The sequence below is a fragment of the Semicossyphus pulcher genome, unplaced genomic scaffold, assembly GCF_022749685.1.
Source record: "Semicossyphus pulcher isolate SPU_LCO1_2020_fin unplaced genomic scaffold, fSemPul1.0.p SCAF_11, whole genome shotgun sequence".
Lineage (NCBI taxonomy): Eukaryota > Metazoa > Chordata > Actinopteri > Labriformes > Labridae > Semicossyphus > Semicossyphus pulcher.
The window spans coordinates 12,442,606-12,460,445 of record NW_027211615.1 but is presented as its reverse complement, the minus strand read 5'-3'; the positions used below and the strand labels follow the sequence as shown (position 1 = coordinate 12,460,445).

General features: G+C 44.6%; 1 protein-coding gene across 2 annotated transcripts in view; it reads right to left on the bottom strand.

The window, feature by feature from the left end:
• wasf1 (WASP family member 1) overlaps positions 1-17,176 on the bottom strand; it is a 75,067-nt gene extending 57,891 nt beyond the window's left edge. For both annotated transcript variants that reach the window (XM_069687247.1, XM_069687256.1), the window contains exons 1-2: positions 17,101-17,176; positions 16,722-16,957 (exon numbers count right to left, since the gene is read on the bottom strand). The gene's annotated coding sequence lies outside the window, so the exon portion shown is untranslated. The remainder of the gene's footprint in view (positions 1-16,721; positions 16,958-17,100) is intronic.
• Between the last annotated feature and the right edge of the window lie 664 nt (positions 17,177-17,840).

Sequence of the window (17,840 nt, the reverse complement as noted above, 5' to 3'; positions counted from 1 at the left end):
GCCAGCGCTGATCAAAGTGAGGATGCTGGCACGCTGGCACTCAGATGGTGCTCAGGTACTCGGATGGCACGGCTCCATGTGCTGGCTGGCTGGCTTTCTGGCCCGTTGCCTGGCAGCTGCAAACAAGTTTCAAGAGTTGATTTACACAACAGAAAAACAAATAACGACTGCGGTTGGATTTTGTCTCTTTTATTCAAATTAACAATGAGCACATTAAAACTAAAACAGCTATAGAAATGTTTCTTTTATTCATCCATAAAACACTTGCTTGTACTTGTCGTCCTTACTCTTTGGAGAAGACAGCGAAGAACCCGAGCCTTCGTTCATCAAACAAGAAATCACTGTGATCCAACAGTGGCCGTCTGTCCACTGCGCTTTACATTCAGAGCATGATCAATGACGAACCTTACACTGAGTGAGCAGTTGGACACAGCCTGCATTGTATTCTGTTACCAAGAGCTTAGATTACTTCAGACATTCATTTAGCAAACAGGCTTTACCCCACTGTAGACGCGCGCATCTAAATATTCATAGACGTCTGTGTGCCAACATTGATGAGTAGAGTGTCTGATGAACAAACAGACTCAAAGAAGTTTATCTGCTGAGTGCACGGAAAGCCACTGGTATGAATAATGAAAGCCTGCTGCTCAATAATAAATGTCTGCACGCTCGCTCTGTGCAGCTGCGCTTGTTTGGCCTGTGAGGGAAATTTCATTACACCGACTCCCGTGCTGTTCATACAGACGTGAAGGACATGCACACAAACTCACCTCTGCAGCAACCCCTGTCAGTTCGGTCGACAGACATCACCGTAAGGAGTAGAAATTGACAAAAAAAGCGAGCAAACATTGCAAAACAACAGGCTGGAAGTTGGAAAGTGCTACTTAAACTAGCCTACAAGACTGCTAGGAAGGCAAAACACTTGCGGACATGCCTGCCAAATGCAGCTTGCACTTCACAATTTATCACATTCGCTGTCAACAGAAAGCGTGCTTTGTCGCAGAAGATGGACCCTGTCACTCCAGCTGCATAATATCCATGTGCAACATTTTCTCTCTGCATGAAAGCAGAGAGAGTTAAAAGTCCCAAGAAGACCATCTGCTTCTCTTGCAAGCTGAAAGAAAAAAAACTTTCCAAGCTCCTGTGCAGAGACGGAGGTTCTCCAGAGATTTGGGGGAAAAGTACACAAGAGAGAGAAAAGAGACGGAGAGATCGAGCTCGAGGCGTATGAAAAAAAAGAAGGGTAAAAAGCAGCGTGGGTGGCGTCAGGGGGAAACAGAGAGCAGGATGATCTTCTCTCATGGAGATCAATGCCTGAGTCCACACTAGGGGCTCGGTGTTTCAGGGCAGGGAGGCAGAAGACAGCATCCGAGAGGCTTTCTGTGGGTGAGCATTGATACTGCAATATTTCAGCATACTGCAATACCGCTGTTTCACTGCCTTTCAATGTGAAATACTGATTCACAACCACCCGACTGCTGCAAATATCCTAGAGGGGAGCGTGTCAAAAGCAATTACACTTTGAGTGTAAAGAGACATGAATCACAAGATATGTCACCCAGCTTTTCCACATCTGAAGTGCCCTTTAAAGCTGTCACCCTTTCATTTTTTGTCGTTTCATTACCCCTCAATCAACCTTTCTACTTCTTTTGGAGAAAAAAAGTCTGCACACTGTGGATGAATTGTTCCTCCATCTACTTCCTTTGATCTACATCTAAAAATACGTCACGGTCGGAGCATGAAGAGAAGAGTGGTTTCTAAGTCTGGTGATGTAGCTTTGAGGCAGAGTGTATTTCAGTCTCTCATGCACCGCTGCCTCTTGTAAAGAAGATAATGCACAAACATAGGGGGCAAAAAAACCTGGTAAATCTTTAAGGTGCTGACCTTATTGTGGAGGACTTTAATAGTAACCGACTGCTATCGATTTACTTCTTTTCTTTCCACTGTACACCGTCATGAAATGTTATCCAAACCTTATAAACGGGGACTTTGTCAACAAAGGATGAAACTTATAGCTTGAGGCTTTGACAGTGTAAGGAAGAAGGAGTAGGGACTTTTCTATAAAGCTGAAACCTCATTTTGAAATCCATCTTTGACTCACTTCCATACGCTGAAACTATCCAACTAAAATCGAGGTATGTGAAACACTGGCTGTACCGTCAGCGCCACTCTTCTCCTAAAACAACAATGCTGATAGAGAAGGAGCAATTGCACCCCAACAACAGATTAAAACAACCCACTCACAGCCGTTCAGTGTTCTGAGTGGAACTTGGCAGCAGCTGAGGGTTGACTATGCGAGGAAGACAGACAAGAGGGAAATGCGTGGAGGATTTGTAGGATAAATTGGAGCGATCACACAGCGCCCAGGGCAGCTGTGCAAACCTCTCATAGCCTGTCCCTCGAGTTCTTGTGCAATGTCACAGTCTGTGTCTGCGCGCGATGCTGGGAACAAAGTGCTGGCAGATCGGCGTGGGGATGGTTAGTGAAGGTGCCCTTGCTGCGGAAGGCCCGAGGCAGCGCCAGTGGGCGCAGGACAGCAGGGCTGACCGCTGGGACGACACCGTGTTGTATTTTGATAAAGTCTTTAATTGATACATGTACGTTAAGCTAGCTTGATGGTGGGAAACTCAAATGCAGTTACAATGGACGTTGTATGACTGACAAATTGTAATCTTTCCCAACACAACACAACTGATAAGCAACCGGAGGGACACCTGGCCATATGTTAAGGTAAAACAACATATTTGATAACTCATCAGGTAGCCACAGCTAAGTCAAAACAGTTAGCATTAGCATTCAATCTATTCCTAACCAACATTACTTTTAGCTAGCTAGTAAAGATAAACATTAGCTAGGAATTTACGCCTTTCCTAGCATGTCATGCAACATTGTCAAAGTGTTAGCTAGGAAGTCGTTGAATAGGAATCTGTTGGCTGTTGGCTAACTGCAGCTAATAAATATGTTTTATCTTGAACTATGGCCCAATATCCCTCGGTGTTTACACTATCCACTGTCTTTATAGTCGCTAAGCAATTGGGAGCCAATGAAATGATAACAATATGTCAGATTTTCTCTGAAACCCGAACTGCAGCAGTGCAACATTATAACCACATTAGAGATTGCCACCCTGAGAGTGACGTCAGAGGAAAATGGTCCAGTATTAAAGAGGTATTATGCTATATTTCAAGCTTATACCTGTGGAGTAGCATCATTTATAGTTAAAAAAAAATCCTAATTTTTCTCACACTGGTGCTCTTTGCAGGCCCTCACACAGCCTCTGCCTGAAACGACTCAGTCAGCTCTGTCCCTTTAAGAAACCACACCCCTACAAGTAAACATTCTTCTGATTGGCCAGCTCTCTGAAGCCTGCTGCACTTTGTGACGTCAGAAGGCGCAGCGTGTAGAAAAAAAACTGTGAAATCTGAGAGCTGAGAAGCCTGGGGATTACTCCAACATACTTTTACCTACAGATTGTAACATTATATATTTGTCTTACAGTGTGTAACAGCATAATACCCCGTCTTTAACATATATACATCCCAACTATTATGAAGAAAAAACACAACAAAAATCACCTATCACCTATTTAATCATTAAAAATGATTTTCCATGTCATTTAATGTGTCTAATTCAAACCTCAAAAAACAGGCATCCCCGTTTTTTGCCAATTACTAAGTATCAAATTTTGGAACCAATGCTACACACCAAACATACACAAACACACACACACACTTTGGCACATACCCCGAAGGTGATAGGTGGTGCCACAGTGGCAGACAAGCAGGCAGCGGTTGGTGACTGTCCTCAGGGCCTTTTTTCCCCTTATAGTAACACAACGTCATCAGGGGTCAAAAGGCCAGCTGCAGGCATCATGTGACCTGTATCCCATGACATCTCAGCACCCCCACACATAGACCTGACAGCTATGCTTAATAAAAATGCCACTGCAAGGCAAAATGACTGGTGAACACTTCCTGCATACAAATGAACAGAGAGCTGGATCTCTACGGAGAGGAGAGGTAAAGAAGAAAAATGTGGTCTAACAGACTCGTATTAACAGCACTGTAGAAGATTGACTCAATTAAGGCCTCCGCCATCCACTTACTCTGCCATTATATAGAACAATGATAAAGACACTGATTCACACAGCCTGCCGGGCACTTTTTCTAAAAAGTGAGATGAGATTTTTAGAACGAGGCGGACTGTTACTTAAAAATGTGCATGATTCAATTTGCTATATTTAGATGGAGAGACGACTGTGGGTGAGAGTCCCGAGGATCACAATCGAGACAACGGCTCGACACACACACGCGCTCATATTCAACCAGACTGTATAGATCTGATCATTAGATCAAACCCAATGCAGTGTCTTGTCTCTGTCGAAGGCGATAAGGAAGACAATGGGACACAGAGGATGGAGACAAAAGCACCTCTCAGTCCCTTTCTCGGCCTTGTGTTTGGCTGTCAGCAGGCATCGTACGGTTCTCTTCTGGTCTCCAATCGACACGTCTTGAAAGGGAAGCGAATCCAATTCTTCCCCCAGGTACAAAGCCTCCCGCTCCCCTATTCTCTCCCCTTGTTTGCCTCTTATCAGTGGGCATATTTCAAGCCCCCAAGCCTTCTTTTCAGTATTAAGAGAGGGTGGCGTGTGAGCAGAAGAGAGAGAATTCGCAGTACTTGTTATCACTGCTCCCACACCATTCCTTGTTATCTATCCTGGTCGGTCAGACTTTGGCGGGTCCGTCGTCCCCCTCATCACTGCACCCCTGAGTGTGAGCGTGAGGCTATCTGAGTCACCATGCCCCTGTCAGTCGCAGTCGCTGTTGCATCGCTCTGCAACCGAGAGCCCTCTCGGTGCTGCTGCAATTAGATAAACACCTACTCAGCTTGCTCATAGTCCACCTCTTCCCGTTTCCCACACAGGAGAGTCCTTCATCTCTCAAGTACTGAAGTAGCTCCAAAAAGCGATCAGATTAAAATACTGAGCAGTTTGTCTCTTTGCCTGACTGAGCTGCTACATCAAACATGATTCTGAACTCTTTAACTTTGGCCCACTTCTCACTTCAAGTTTTTTTAAACTCCAGGAAACTTTTGAGCGATTTCTGACCTCAATCAATGTCTGGAAAATATGTGCTGTCCCGTTTTATCAACTCTTCAGTAAGAGTGCACAGTTTGGGGATATGCATGTGCCTTGGCTACCTAAAGCCATGGTTTCAATCGAATTTAAAAGACTTATTTAAATCGATTTGTCTGTTAAAGGGCCAGTTACCGATTTTCAACCTCAGTCTTGTCATGCGATCATGGGGAGCTAATGCCATTATGGCAGAAAAAAATGCAGTTTGGCTCTGTGCCTTTAGAGGACGCTATCCGCTTCCTCAATGGTCCCTGGAAAACCTCCACCAGATGACGCGTTTTACGTAGTCTGGCGGAGGCAAGGGAGCTCACTGAACTACACTTCCTCAATCTAGGATGCCCTGCTCTGATGTCTCTTTAAAATCAGGTTTGAGATGCAGACTGCAGACCTGAAGATTTTTTTGACGATCCACCGGTATATTCTCATGGTATTTCGGATTCTGTACCGCTCTGAGTCATTGCCTGCAGCGTAAACAGTAGTATTTCACTCCAGCGTCTCTCGCTGGGCCGTTCCCTTCAGAGGGAGGGGTGCAATGCATGCTGGGTGTGTAGGAATGCAAAATGGGCAACAATCTGCATTCAGACCCAGGTAGTTATCGTCCTGGCGCCAATTGGCATTGATGGGAACACAACCTGTGTCGACATAAAAATCTCTAACCCTTTCTGGCGCGATGCTACGCTCTGTCGGTAACTTGTGTGACTCCTCGTCATCTCAGCTACATATTTCGCCCGTCTCCATCCAAGCAGTGCTTGAACATCGTTCCAAATTTGTCTGTGCCGAGTTTGATAAACAGACTGACTGAGTAATAGATGCAATAAAGACATTACCACTGTAACATCTTCACTGTCTACTAACCCTGTTTCAAGGGCGTTTGTGTCTACTGCACATTAAAACATTTCAAGGAGACTACTTTCTTAGTGTTTCTAGTCATGTCACCACTGATATCAACTATATCATTTATCTTGATAAAGGATTTTAGTCAGCTAGTGACACGAAGTTTGCCACATCTCGGCTTGCAGCCCCCATCTTTCCGCCAAAGAGCGTAGGAGAAACACTTCTAAAGTAAAACTGCTGTATTCGGTGTTTTTACCCATATTAATCACCAGGTTTGTTTGTATTGGAGAGGAGGACACCTTTCTGGATAATTCGGCTCTCAGTGAAACACTGTGAACAATGACCGCTGAATGAATCCTGGCCTAAAAACAAGCTCTTATAGATAAGCTGCTGGCAGCCCATCTCGCTGCTTCTCCTGGCAGGCAAGAGGCACTGATTGTTTTACCAATCTCCTTCACAGTCTTCATTAGTTTTGGAGGGTAGGAGACCCAAATGGAAAATCTGGTGAATGGTCATGTTTGAAACGTTTGTTTTTCCTGAATCACTCTGTTTACAATGATGCAGCTAAAACAGAGAGAGCGCACAGAGTGGGCACAGCTGTACGGCAGCATCATGACAAACCTGAAGCTTAGAGGTTTACAGCGTCACAATAAAAGAAAGAAACAGCTCAACAAGTGAGTGTGTGTAACTGCTGAGTGCAGTAATGGGGCCAGGAACTCTCACGGAATAAATACGCTGACTGTAATTCACTTGCAGTATGTAAACAAATCTTTAGTCTCTCTGGCAGCGCAGCTATTAGTCAGACTGGGTGAAATGAAAAGGCAAAGGAATGAAACTGCAAAGGTTTTCTGCGAGTCGTTTTGATCCAAGCTGCATTTGGAAATTTTAATTTGAAGCTCCGGGCAACATCTGGCCCGGTGAATAACCGCCCCGCTCCTTCTGCTGCCTCGACTCCACTGCAAACGTTACCTTTGTTTGAACTCACTGCAGTCGAGAAAAAAGGAGAAATCTGGTCAAGCCCCAGACGCTGCTGATGCCCGGCTAAGACATAATGTCGACCACAGAACTGGCAGTCATCATTAGCCTCGTCGGAGGACGTCAGCACTGACTGTGCAGCTTATGTAAAGTAGGGAGGGAGAGGAGCGTGGACATGAAAGAAACAGATAGTGAGAGAGAGGGACGGAGAGAAGAAGACGGAGAGAATAAACACACGGGGAGCCAGTGGAGAATAATGGAGAGGAAGACAGATGGAAAAAGAAGAGGCTTTACAGCAGCAGCAGCAGCAGCCAGGCCTGTCTGTCAGCACCTATCCGTCCTCCTGAGGCTTGGCTTCACAAAGCAGGCTCCTGCCTGGAGTGGCCACTAACATTTATATAACCACACACACAATAGTGAATGACCTTTGACCTTATCCTACACAGCAGGACAGACCCATGTGGGCTGCAGCTTTGCTGTTCAGCTGGAGGAGGAAGGTTTTCCTCCAGGCAGCTCACGCCAAGCTCGTTTAACTCCACACACTAATCTGGCATATAACCAACACACACACGCACACACATTTTCAAGACATGGTAGTTTGTTGCATCGAACATCCTTATTGTTGATTTCTAGATTGTGTAACTGACTTCAAATATACACCTGTGATATTAATAGATGAATAAGAACTGGATATAAACTGTTTGCAACAAAAACAATGTCAGAAAATACGAAGTGTCTTTTTGTTAGCAGACGTTCAGGAAGGAAAAAGTACATCTGTAGCACACAGGCAGTCAGGACCAGGTTTACTGAGGCTTCTCTCAGATTCTATTTCAGATTCTGCCCCGAGAGATGTCTGTGTTATTTATCAACACAGGTGCATCAGCCTGCACTCCGCTCATCTGAGGCGCAGCCTGCACGTAGTCAGTGAACTCTGCTTCTGCTCTGATGGAAGGACTGAGCAGGTAACGAGTCAAAGTAAGTGTGGTTGATTTACCGAGGATCAAGGGCTGGTGCGATGGAAGAAAAGAGAAGGAGTTGTCAGAGTTCCTGAGGTGCTTTGGAAGCGTTTAGGTGCTGCTACATATTTGACAATGACGGTGTGCATGGCTTCAGTTTCAAGGGGAGGCACTAGTGTTGCCATACAGGGTTAGTAGTATACAGCTGTTATATTATAACTGGTATCAGATCGCTTGTGCAAGTTCAGGTGAGGATAAAATGTGATCGGAACATCTCTTAATTGAAACAGACATTAACCTGACTTAACCCTGCCAGCTTTCTAGTACAAAGCCATGTAATGTGCTTTGGGGCGGACGTGTGATTAAAATAGATCCAGAGCATTCACCACTTAGGTGTGTTGATGCCACCAATGAAGTTGCGAGAGGTGAAGCTGTTTCTTCCTCTTTTCTGCTGGCCTGTAGATTGCTTTCCACTGTCTTGATTTGCAGATACGTCCCAATCATAAGCCGCTTTCCCACTGGTCAAAACACCAGCTAACACACAGCTTCTTTGCTTAAAGGGAAAGGTTACAATCGGCATTCAGACCCGGGTCAACTGACTCTGCAGTAGACCCGGCCCGTCTCCGTCCGAGCAGCGCTTGAACATCGCTACAAATTTGTCGGTGCTGAGTTTCATACACAGATTAACTGAGTAAAAGATACAATAAAGACCTAACCACCGTAACATCTTCACTGTTTACTAACCCTGTCTCCGGCGTGTTTGTGACGTCAGACGGTGACGCAGCAGAAAAGAAACCAAAAGGAGTATACTTCACTGGCAATGGGAAAAGAGACAATCGGCATCTATAAGCGGGTCTTCTCGGATCTGAAAAACCTGCATCAACATGCTAATTTTGGTGGGAAAAGGGTAATAGACTTTATTAAAGATGGATGACGCGTCTCCACCACTCATTGTACTTATTTGAAGCCACAACTGTTGCCCGTATTTGTGAACAGAGCTGTCAATTATCCGTTTTACAGCATCAAATAACTAAGTAAAAATAAACTTCTCATACACTATAATATATATAACTATAATTACAGAAACAATGTTTGAGAAACATGTATTTGACGTGTATTTTAATTTCATAGTTTGACTCATGTCCCATCTGTTAACATGGATGAGGTGGGCTTTATGACCTATACTGCAGCCAGTCAGCAGGGGGCGCCAGAAATGTTTTGGCTTCACTTTTAGGGAGCTGTCACGTCGTCTGTCTTTTTATACAGTCTACAGTCCGAATTCATGTACTGATATCAATACAAAAACAGCCACCTGTATGTGCAGGCGTCCTCCTTCTGCACGCTCTATCCAGAGAATGCAACTGACAGAGACAACCTCGTGTTGTTTCCCACGAAAAGCTCAGATCTCGGAGGGCTACATTTCTTCCTCTTACTGCAGGTGTGTAATAAAAGAGCCTTCAACAGTCTGATTAAATGCAAATGCAAAAACATAATGTGCTGTGTTAATACAGCCAACCAGCCAGGTGCAACCAGGCAGCCCTTCTCATACAAACTATAATAGCGACACAGCAAATGAAAAGCCGGCACAGGTTTCAGCTACAAGTACCTGATCAAATCAACATGCTATCTGCTGCAGAAGTGAGTTCTCAGTATCGTCGGTCCTTCCTGCATTTCCCTGCTCTGTGTCTTCAGCTCGCTCCGTGTCAGTCCGGTCTGCACGCAGCAGAATCCTAATTCATAAAAACTGTGCTGCTGGGATTAGCTGTGTCAGGAGGGGGGTGATTCGCGGTTACAGCTCGCTGGCTTGCTACACAGCAAACAGCACTGATAGTAAAAAAGATGCAGAGGGATACACATGTGATCTCTGGATGAGCCCACACACACACACACACACACACACACACACACACACACACACACACAGTCATGCACCACCGCTCCTGCTCAAGGACAAAGAGAGGATGCCTGAAGACGCTGTCAGAGATAAGAAACACACGGCTGTTACCTACAGACCGATCTCAGTTTGAAGGTATACAAGTAAACGTTTTAGATCTACAGTGATTTCCTGTTCTTATATAACAGAAGCCCTGACACACTCAGGGCTGTGGGCATGTGTCTATAAATGAAAGACAGTTATGTAAGGGACTGCTGTGTCTCAGGCTCTTTCCCAAGCGTGACGTCAGAGATGGGCTTTGATTTCATCATCACCATCCTCACACTTTATCATATTTAGTTTGAAATCATTTCAATCAGCCCGAGAGAAGATCGGCACACATTTCTCACCCATGTGTGGCTGCATTTCCTCTGGAGACACGCTTTACTTTCGCACAACCTCTCCCCTCTCCGTCTATCTTTAGCAGATGCTGCTTTCTCCTGGAAGAATTTCATAACCTCTATTTGACCCCTGCACTGCAGCAACGATTCGTCCATGTGAACCGCCTGCGTTCCTCTCCGACAGGCATTGATAAACTGATTTGCCGAGTAGGTTTTATTTATGTGAATCAGGCGTTTCCTTCTACCCATCAAAGACAAAAAAGGGAAAGGCCAGCCAGTCTCCACTTCCGCTTTTCCCATCGCGCACTCGCGGCCTCTGCCGAGCTTTTATCCGGCGCAAATCAGCCGAGCCCTGTGCCCGGGCTTCATGCAAATCCAAAAGCGGAGCTGTGTCCTCGCTGTGAGCTGTAAATGAACGGCCAAATATTGGCTCCTAATTGAAGGCAGCAGTTGTCTGTGTGCGCAGGAACCCCCGCTGTGAAATTGTGGGCTAACACACTGGGACGCTAAGAGGCTACTTCCCCTCTTGCTCTCTTTTCCGCAGCACTCTCTTCTGGTCCCTTAAGAAGCTTCACCCTTGCTCCTTTCTCCTTTTTAAGATTATTTGTACAACATTTCCAGAGATAAACAAGCATGACGAATAAGATAGGAAAGAGGCTGCAGCTAGAAATAAACCTAAATAATTGTGCGGTACATTATGTGCCTGTTATTTTCTACTTCATTCTCCTCTCTAATCCTTCACCGTCTTCGCCTCTCTCTCTTCCTTGCGCTCCTTCCCCGTGCACGTAGAGGAACTGGGAAGAAAAATGGGTTGCTTATGAAAATCCTAATGAAAATGCAGCGTGTCTGTAATTGAATACGGACGTCAGAGTCCTGACACGAGGGGTTTCAAGCTGCGGACGGGATTAGCGTGCCTCGTCTCTCATTTATTTCTCCAGCCCTCCATCAATCATCACACATGACCACGACGGCGACGGCGAACAGGGCATCGGGCCGTTCCGGCTCAGTAAGAACCCATCAGTGGGAAACGGGAAAGAGGGGGGCGAACGGATGAAAAGAAAATCAAGGTGCATTGGAGAGGACGGAAAAAAGAGGAAACATGGTGGAGTTTTGCTTCAATTTGCATATTCAAATCCAGCCAAATATACGAATGCTCCGAGTGCAGCCGCAGAGATCATTGTGGAGTCAGTGGGCAGCACTTAGAGCTACATTATGCACCGGGCAGAGAGCACTGTGACCTAAAAGGGCAGGTATTACATTGTTTTTGCTTTGCCAATATTAACACGAAGAACTCCCAAAGCGTGGAATTGTACACACACACAAACAAACTGAGGAGATCCCCATATCCAGTCTCCCGGAGCAGACCGAGGCTTCATTGTGCTGAGAAAGCTATCGGACTACGTTTAACCATCCGAACGCACACATGACACCAGGGGAGCGGTCTCGACGGTCCCCGGTTCAGCCCATTGTGTGGCTCCTTTTGGGCTTTCAGCGGCGACAATGAGCTAGGTCAGTCACAGGACACCACTGCACTCTATCTCCCAAATACCTGCCTATTACCGACTGATGAGTCAGTTAGGGTGTCTTTATTCAGTTTGCAGGGAGCAGCCACAAGCCAAATGAGGTAGTCTCTTAACAATATATTTCTGTCTTAGTTTCTGTTTAGGACTGAATGTTCAGGCTGAAATGACACAAAGTTCTCCGCCTAAACAAATACACGTAATTTGAACCTGGGAGCACAGATCGCGCCGCTTCTTTTTCCTTTTCCGCTGTAACTTCCACATTGAAAAATATTGCATTATAAAAGCAAGACAAATCCTTTCTCAAACTCCTCAAAGCCTGAAATGATGTGGTGAGTGACACAGCAGCTGTGATCCAACTCCTTGGCAGCAGAGGTGTTGCATCAGAGCGAGAAAGAAACTGCTGTATAGATCTGGAGGAAGAAGGGAATGAAAAAGCAAGTGACCGAGAAAAGAAGTGCTGATGGCACCTTTAACTCCAAACAGAGAGTCAGAAATGATAAAAGAGAGCAGAATAGGGGAAAGCTCTGATGGGGCGTCTCTGTTTTTTTGCCCTGTTGGCACAGACCGAGACACGGTCAGACAGGTCTGTGTCAGAGATATCCTGTCAACTCACAGAGAAACCCTGTCAACGCCCTCTCCTCCCCTGGGTGACAGGCAGTAAGAGAATGAAACGGAGAGGCTGAAAGAGACAGGATGCCAACTACAGGATGGACGAGCAGAAAGATAAGGTGGATAAAAAGGTGACTACACAAGGACAGAGAGGAGAGGTAAAATGTACGACAACAATATTTTTTTGGTTTGATTTTATTCGGATTATTTGATGGCGAAAGATTTAATTATTGTGCTCTGTCATTGATAACATCCATCTATTATCTATACCGCTTATCCTGTTCAGGGTCGTGCGGGGCTGGAGCCTAACCCAGCTGTCATCGGGCGAGAGGCGGGGTACACCCTGGACTGATCGCCAATCAATCACAGGATTGACACACAGAGACAGACAACCTTTCACGCCTACACACCTACGGGCAATTTAGAGTCACCGACGAACCCAATCTCTTATCGGCTGTAGGCCTTTGTCACAGCAGACATTTTTACATCCAACAGGAGGAAAAGCACAGGTGTTTATAGCAGCATTAATGATGGCTGATGTCAATTTCATGGTCGTGGTTGTGTGCATGCTGACTGCCTGTCATGGCTTTCTCAGACACCTGAATAGAACAGAACCATTGTTAAAGTTATTATTAACACCTGTGCTTTTCCTCCTGATGGATGTAAAAATGTCTGCTGAGAAATAAGCCTATAGCCTGACGACGATATCGCCTCTGGGGACAGCGGTGAACATGTCGGGCGTGTAGCCGACGGTTAGCGATAAACGACTCCAGTCAAGATTTCCTTCCTTTTCCGTGTGCTGCATTGTTTACAGAAAAAGAAACAGTTTTTCTTGTGATTTATCTTTGCATGATGCAGATTTGTACAGAGTAAAAATTTAGCTTTGTCAGGTCTGTCATCAAGAGGAGAAGAAAACTACTTTTAAAACGCTTGTTTGTTGAACGGAGGTCAGATCGCTGTGATGCATTCGAGGAAGTCTGGAAATCTGAAAGCTGAATGGCTTTCCTGACAGCGTCAAGGGAATTTATCTCAAGTTGAATTTTAGACCTCTATCAGATTGTTAGCTGTTAGCATGCAGATGTCGGTTTATAGAGATTAATAAGAAGCTAAATCGTCATCAGATGACGCTGATGGGAGCCGGGAGGTCATTCGGTGGATTACGTTCCGCCTGCTTTTGCTCTGCATACGCCGCAGCCTGCTGATACGTGATTGGTCAATATTACTCGGGCTACAAGCGTACTACAAACGGAAACTTGAACACTTGCCGTCCCTAAAATCCACGTCCCTGCCTGTCTGTAAATAGAGATTAAGAATGAACCTAACGAGCATGTCTTTGGACTGTAGGAGGAAGTATCTTCTCCCTCTGCACGCATGCATGTAGTTGCATTTCGTATTATGATGTGTTTTATGTTCCATTATCGTATTCCTGTGTTTGTGAAAAACTTTGCAACTATGTGTTTTAAAAAGTGCGATATAAATATAGCTTTACTTGCTATTTACTTTCTTAAGTTTGTTTCAGAGTTAGACAAAAAGTTGTAGCTAACATTGAGTGTGAGGTTGGCACACCAGGAGTAGTTGTACAGAGGTGTAATGGGACATGCAAGAAAGGCAAAGAGGACAGTCCCCCGGATTGAAAAAGTGGATTAAAAAAGAAAAAGACATTCCCTGTAAACTTTGTCAGAGGGAGCAAAAAGTCACAGTCGAGGATGGACAGATATTTGGACAGAGCAGGGAAGGAGGTGGTGGAGGCAGTAGCAGAAAGACACAAGGAGCACCAGTCAGACCGGCTAACTGTGTCCGCTGTCAGGCCAGTTCAGACCGGGGACAGAAGCAGTATTATTGAGCTGTGGGCCCGGCCAAGAAGAAGAACAATAGCTGCTGTGTGCCGGAGCCTCTGGAGCATCCTAACAGCTGGGAGATAGGAGGTCTGTCTGTGGCTCCGCTGAATGGCACACACACACATATTTTTCCCAGAATCCTTGGCCCACCTTCCTCCCACCACCTCCTCCTCCTCATGCCAGGCAGCCATCACTCATGTTCCTCTCATCTCCTCTCCTTTCTCTCTTTACACACTCTTTTATTACGCTCTGTGTTATTCCGTGTGTCCTCCTGTCACCCCTCACCACCTCTGTGGAGAGGCACAAAAGAGGGCTACAGGAAAAAAAAAGAGATATTCTTCCTTCTAGCATGAGAAAGGCAGAGACTGGCAGAGGATCAGAGCCATGTCAACAAATAAAAGAGAGGTCCAAAAGCCCCCGCAGGAAGCATGCCAAAGCTCTTCTATCACGAGGGCCTCTGAAACACCGAGGAAAACATGAGAAGTGCAAACTGTGCAGGAATGTCATCCCTCGCAGCAAAGGGTTCACAAACAACAACAGATAAAGCAGCGGCAATATGTTGGGTTCTATTCTAGGAGTACACCTGAAGGTAAGGCCATGTGTTGGATAAACCAAGCGCTATTATTAAAATACACGTATCAAAGAGCAGGTTAGACAGACAGAAGTTTCCTACTTTTTACCTGTGTGTTTCTGCGAGCTCTAAAATACAAAATCAGCCTCATGCCGAACAAAGCAGCGATTTTGATCCAGAGTAAACATCCAATCAGAGCTAAGCCGGGGGTGAATTTGATCGCCGGTTCTGCAAATGTCATTTTATGTCGACACCCTGGGTTTTGTCTGGAAGGCAACTTTATATTCAGGCAATGTGGAAAAATCTCCCATGTGAACATATGCTGTTGTGAAACTAAGCCTATAGCCTTCACTCAGTCATGTGATATTTTGGACGCCACTGTTGCAGACTGATAAATTTAACAGCTGCACGGACAGGCTCTCTGACTATTTGGTCCAAGGAGTCAGAGCTGCTCTCACAGACGGAAATCCATACATAACACGTCCTCGATTTAAGAATTAAATCAGGCATTACTTCTAATCAAATCAGGGAATGTCTTCTCCGCGCATAGCATCATGGCGGTGTTGTTGACAGAGCCGTGTTGCTATGTTTCGTTTAAAGAATCAATCCTTTGTGTTTGTTCATGTTGACATGATGTCTACACTTTAATAATAAAGATCAGATCTCAACCGCCCTGGGGAAAGTAATTCTTTAACCTCATTATAAAGTAAACACAAGTCAAATCCTGAGCTCATACACATCACTTGCAGCCACTACTACATCTCCACCACATCTGATTCCTGTTTGTGTCTCTTGTGTATCATTATTTCATTTGAGTGTTATTTTAATACATGCAAGACACAAACTGACTCTGCTAATCTGCTGTCAGGAGCAGCAGCAGCGTACACAGACTTTTATCAATGACTCTGCAGCTGATGTTTCATTCATCACTGTATATCTAGAACACAAATTTCCACTACAAGCTCTTACTTACTCTTCTACTGTATTTTAAGAGGCAGATTATGAATTGAGATGCTTGCTGTACTGTAAACAAACGTGTTTCCTGCAGCATCCTTAAGGGGTATACATGCACAGGCTGCAGAACGTACAGTCAGTTTAATGTAAGCTCCACATGAGCTAGCATCGTGCAATGCAATGACCGCCTTTAAGCTGTCACCAAGTGTAAAAACCGCATGCATAAAACGACACTGTACCTCATCGTGCCCACTTTTCGTGCTGCACTTGAAGTAGTACAAAGAAGGTTTCGAATTTCACAAAGCATGATTTTCACTGGGCTGAAGGCTACCATCCCCCATGACTGCAAACCAAGCTGGCTGGAATAGACCCCAGCCCCTATCCTCTCTCTCTCTCTGAGGCAAGTCAGTGCATTCTTAGTGGGGAAATTAAATCACGCCGTGCTGATGTCAGGGGTTCGTCTAATCATACTGTAGCAAACCGAAACTCGAAAGCTATTTGAAGACTAAAGTAAGCTTAAAAGATGACATATGTGGCATGTTCCTATAATTTGTGGCGCATTGCAAATATTTGCTCTCCGGTTTCTCACCAACATGATATTCCCTGGACTGGATATGTCAAGACGCTGCTGCGGGAGGGTGCTCGTGCAGATGTGGAGCTTTGCAATTCATCACCCCCTTAAGCAGTCCCGTTACATATTTGAGTTAATTCACTCTCTTCTAAACAAACTATGGGGGCTTTTGCCCACGTTTGAGTCTTAAATTTGTCAATATTAGCAAATTCTGTCACCTGTGTACGAGGTTAATGTGGTAGTCAGTGATGGTCAGGCAGTGTTAAATTACCAAGACCGTTATTAGTCGAGCAGCTCCTGTTTAAGTCCAACGATACAACCGTAAGCTGCACATAAAGTGTCTGGTTACAACATGGTGACTCGGTTTTAAGCTACTTTGTTGCTGCTGTGATAAGATGCAAAAACGTACCCTAATCGTAACAGTAGGAAAGTCTTAATTCAAAGTTAAAAATGCGACATTAGAACAGTGTTAAAAAAATTACCTGATATGTTCGATACAATTCCTCTTATTTTCTTCCCATCCTTACTGAACAGCAGAGCATGCCACCGTGTCCAAGCATTTAAATCCCCGGGTCGGATCCATGATTGTCCTGTCTCTGATATCAAATGTACTCCTGCTGGAAGAGGCGGCGGCAGAGGAGGATCCAGGCACCTTTTTCCGAAAGGGAATCTCAGGGTAGATAGAGGTGAAATTGGCATTAACCCGGGTCCGGTGATGCTAACAAAAGGTTTCGGAACAAAAACAAAAATCCGTCAGTTTAACCCATAAGCGACACAGATCTTCTTTCCGAAGAAACGAGTGTGATTGACCTTCATTAGCAAGAAATTGCCCCTATTATTATCCACGATAATGGTACTTACCACTCTATTGTTGGGGCGCGAGAAAGCGTTCCATGCAACTGCTGCTGTGCTCGTGGGAGGCTCACGGTAACGTGCGCGTTCGCAGTATTGGCTAGTTATCTCAAACCGTCATGTTATGCTGTCCAATCGATTCCAGGGAAGGACGTGGTTATGATTTACTCTCACTGTACATAAAAAGCACATCATTACACAATAAATCGACATCCTGCGCAATGATTTGATAATACCACCTCTACTTTATTACAAATTGATTCAAGTTTACATAATTATGAATAAATTGGCCAAGCATAATACTGGCAACCTTATGAGGCTCTATATGGTATGTGGTATTATTTTAATTATTATGTGCTCGGTTTTTCAATGTCCTACAAATGTCGCAAAATAGAAAATGAATGAATATGTAAATAAATACATATTTTTAAATTAAAAAACTAATTTCCAGGAGATGACAAATGCACATTTGCTTTTTGTCTGTACACAGAACTCAAAGATATTCAACTATATTGAATAAGTATTATAGAAAAGAACCAGATCCTCACATTGAAGTAGCGATCACCAGAAACGTTTCGCATTTTGCTTTAAATGTATTACATTATCGATTATCTAAATAGTTTTAAATAAATTCCAAGAAAGAACAAATCATCAATATATAAACTTTGATTAAACTCTAGTATTAGTATTGTTTCTGAAAATATGACACAATAATCATAAGTACAAACCAAATTTTATTTCACCACAGC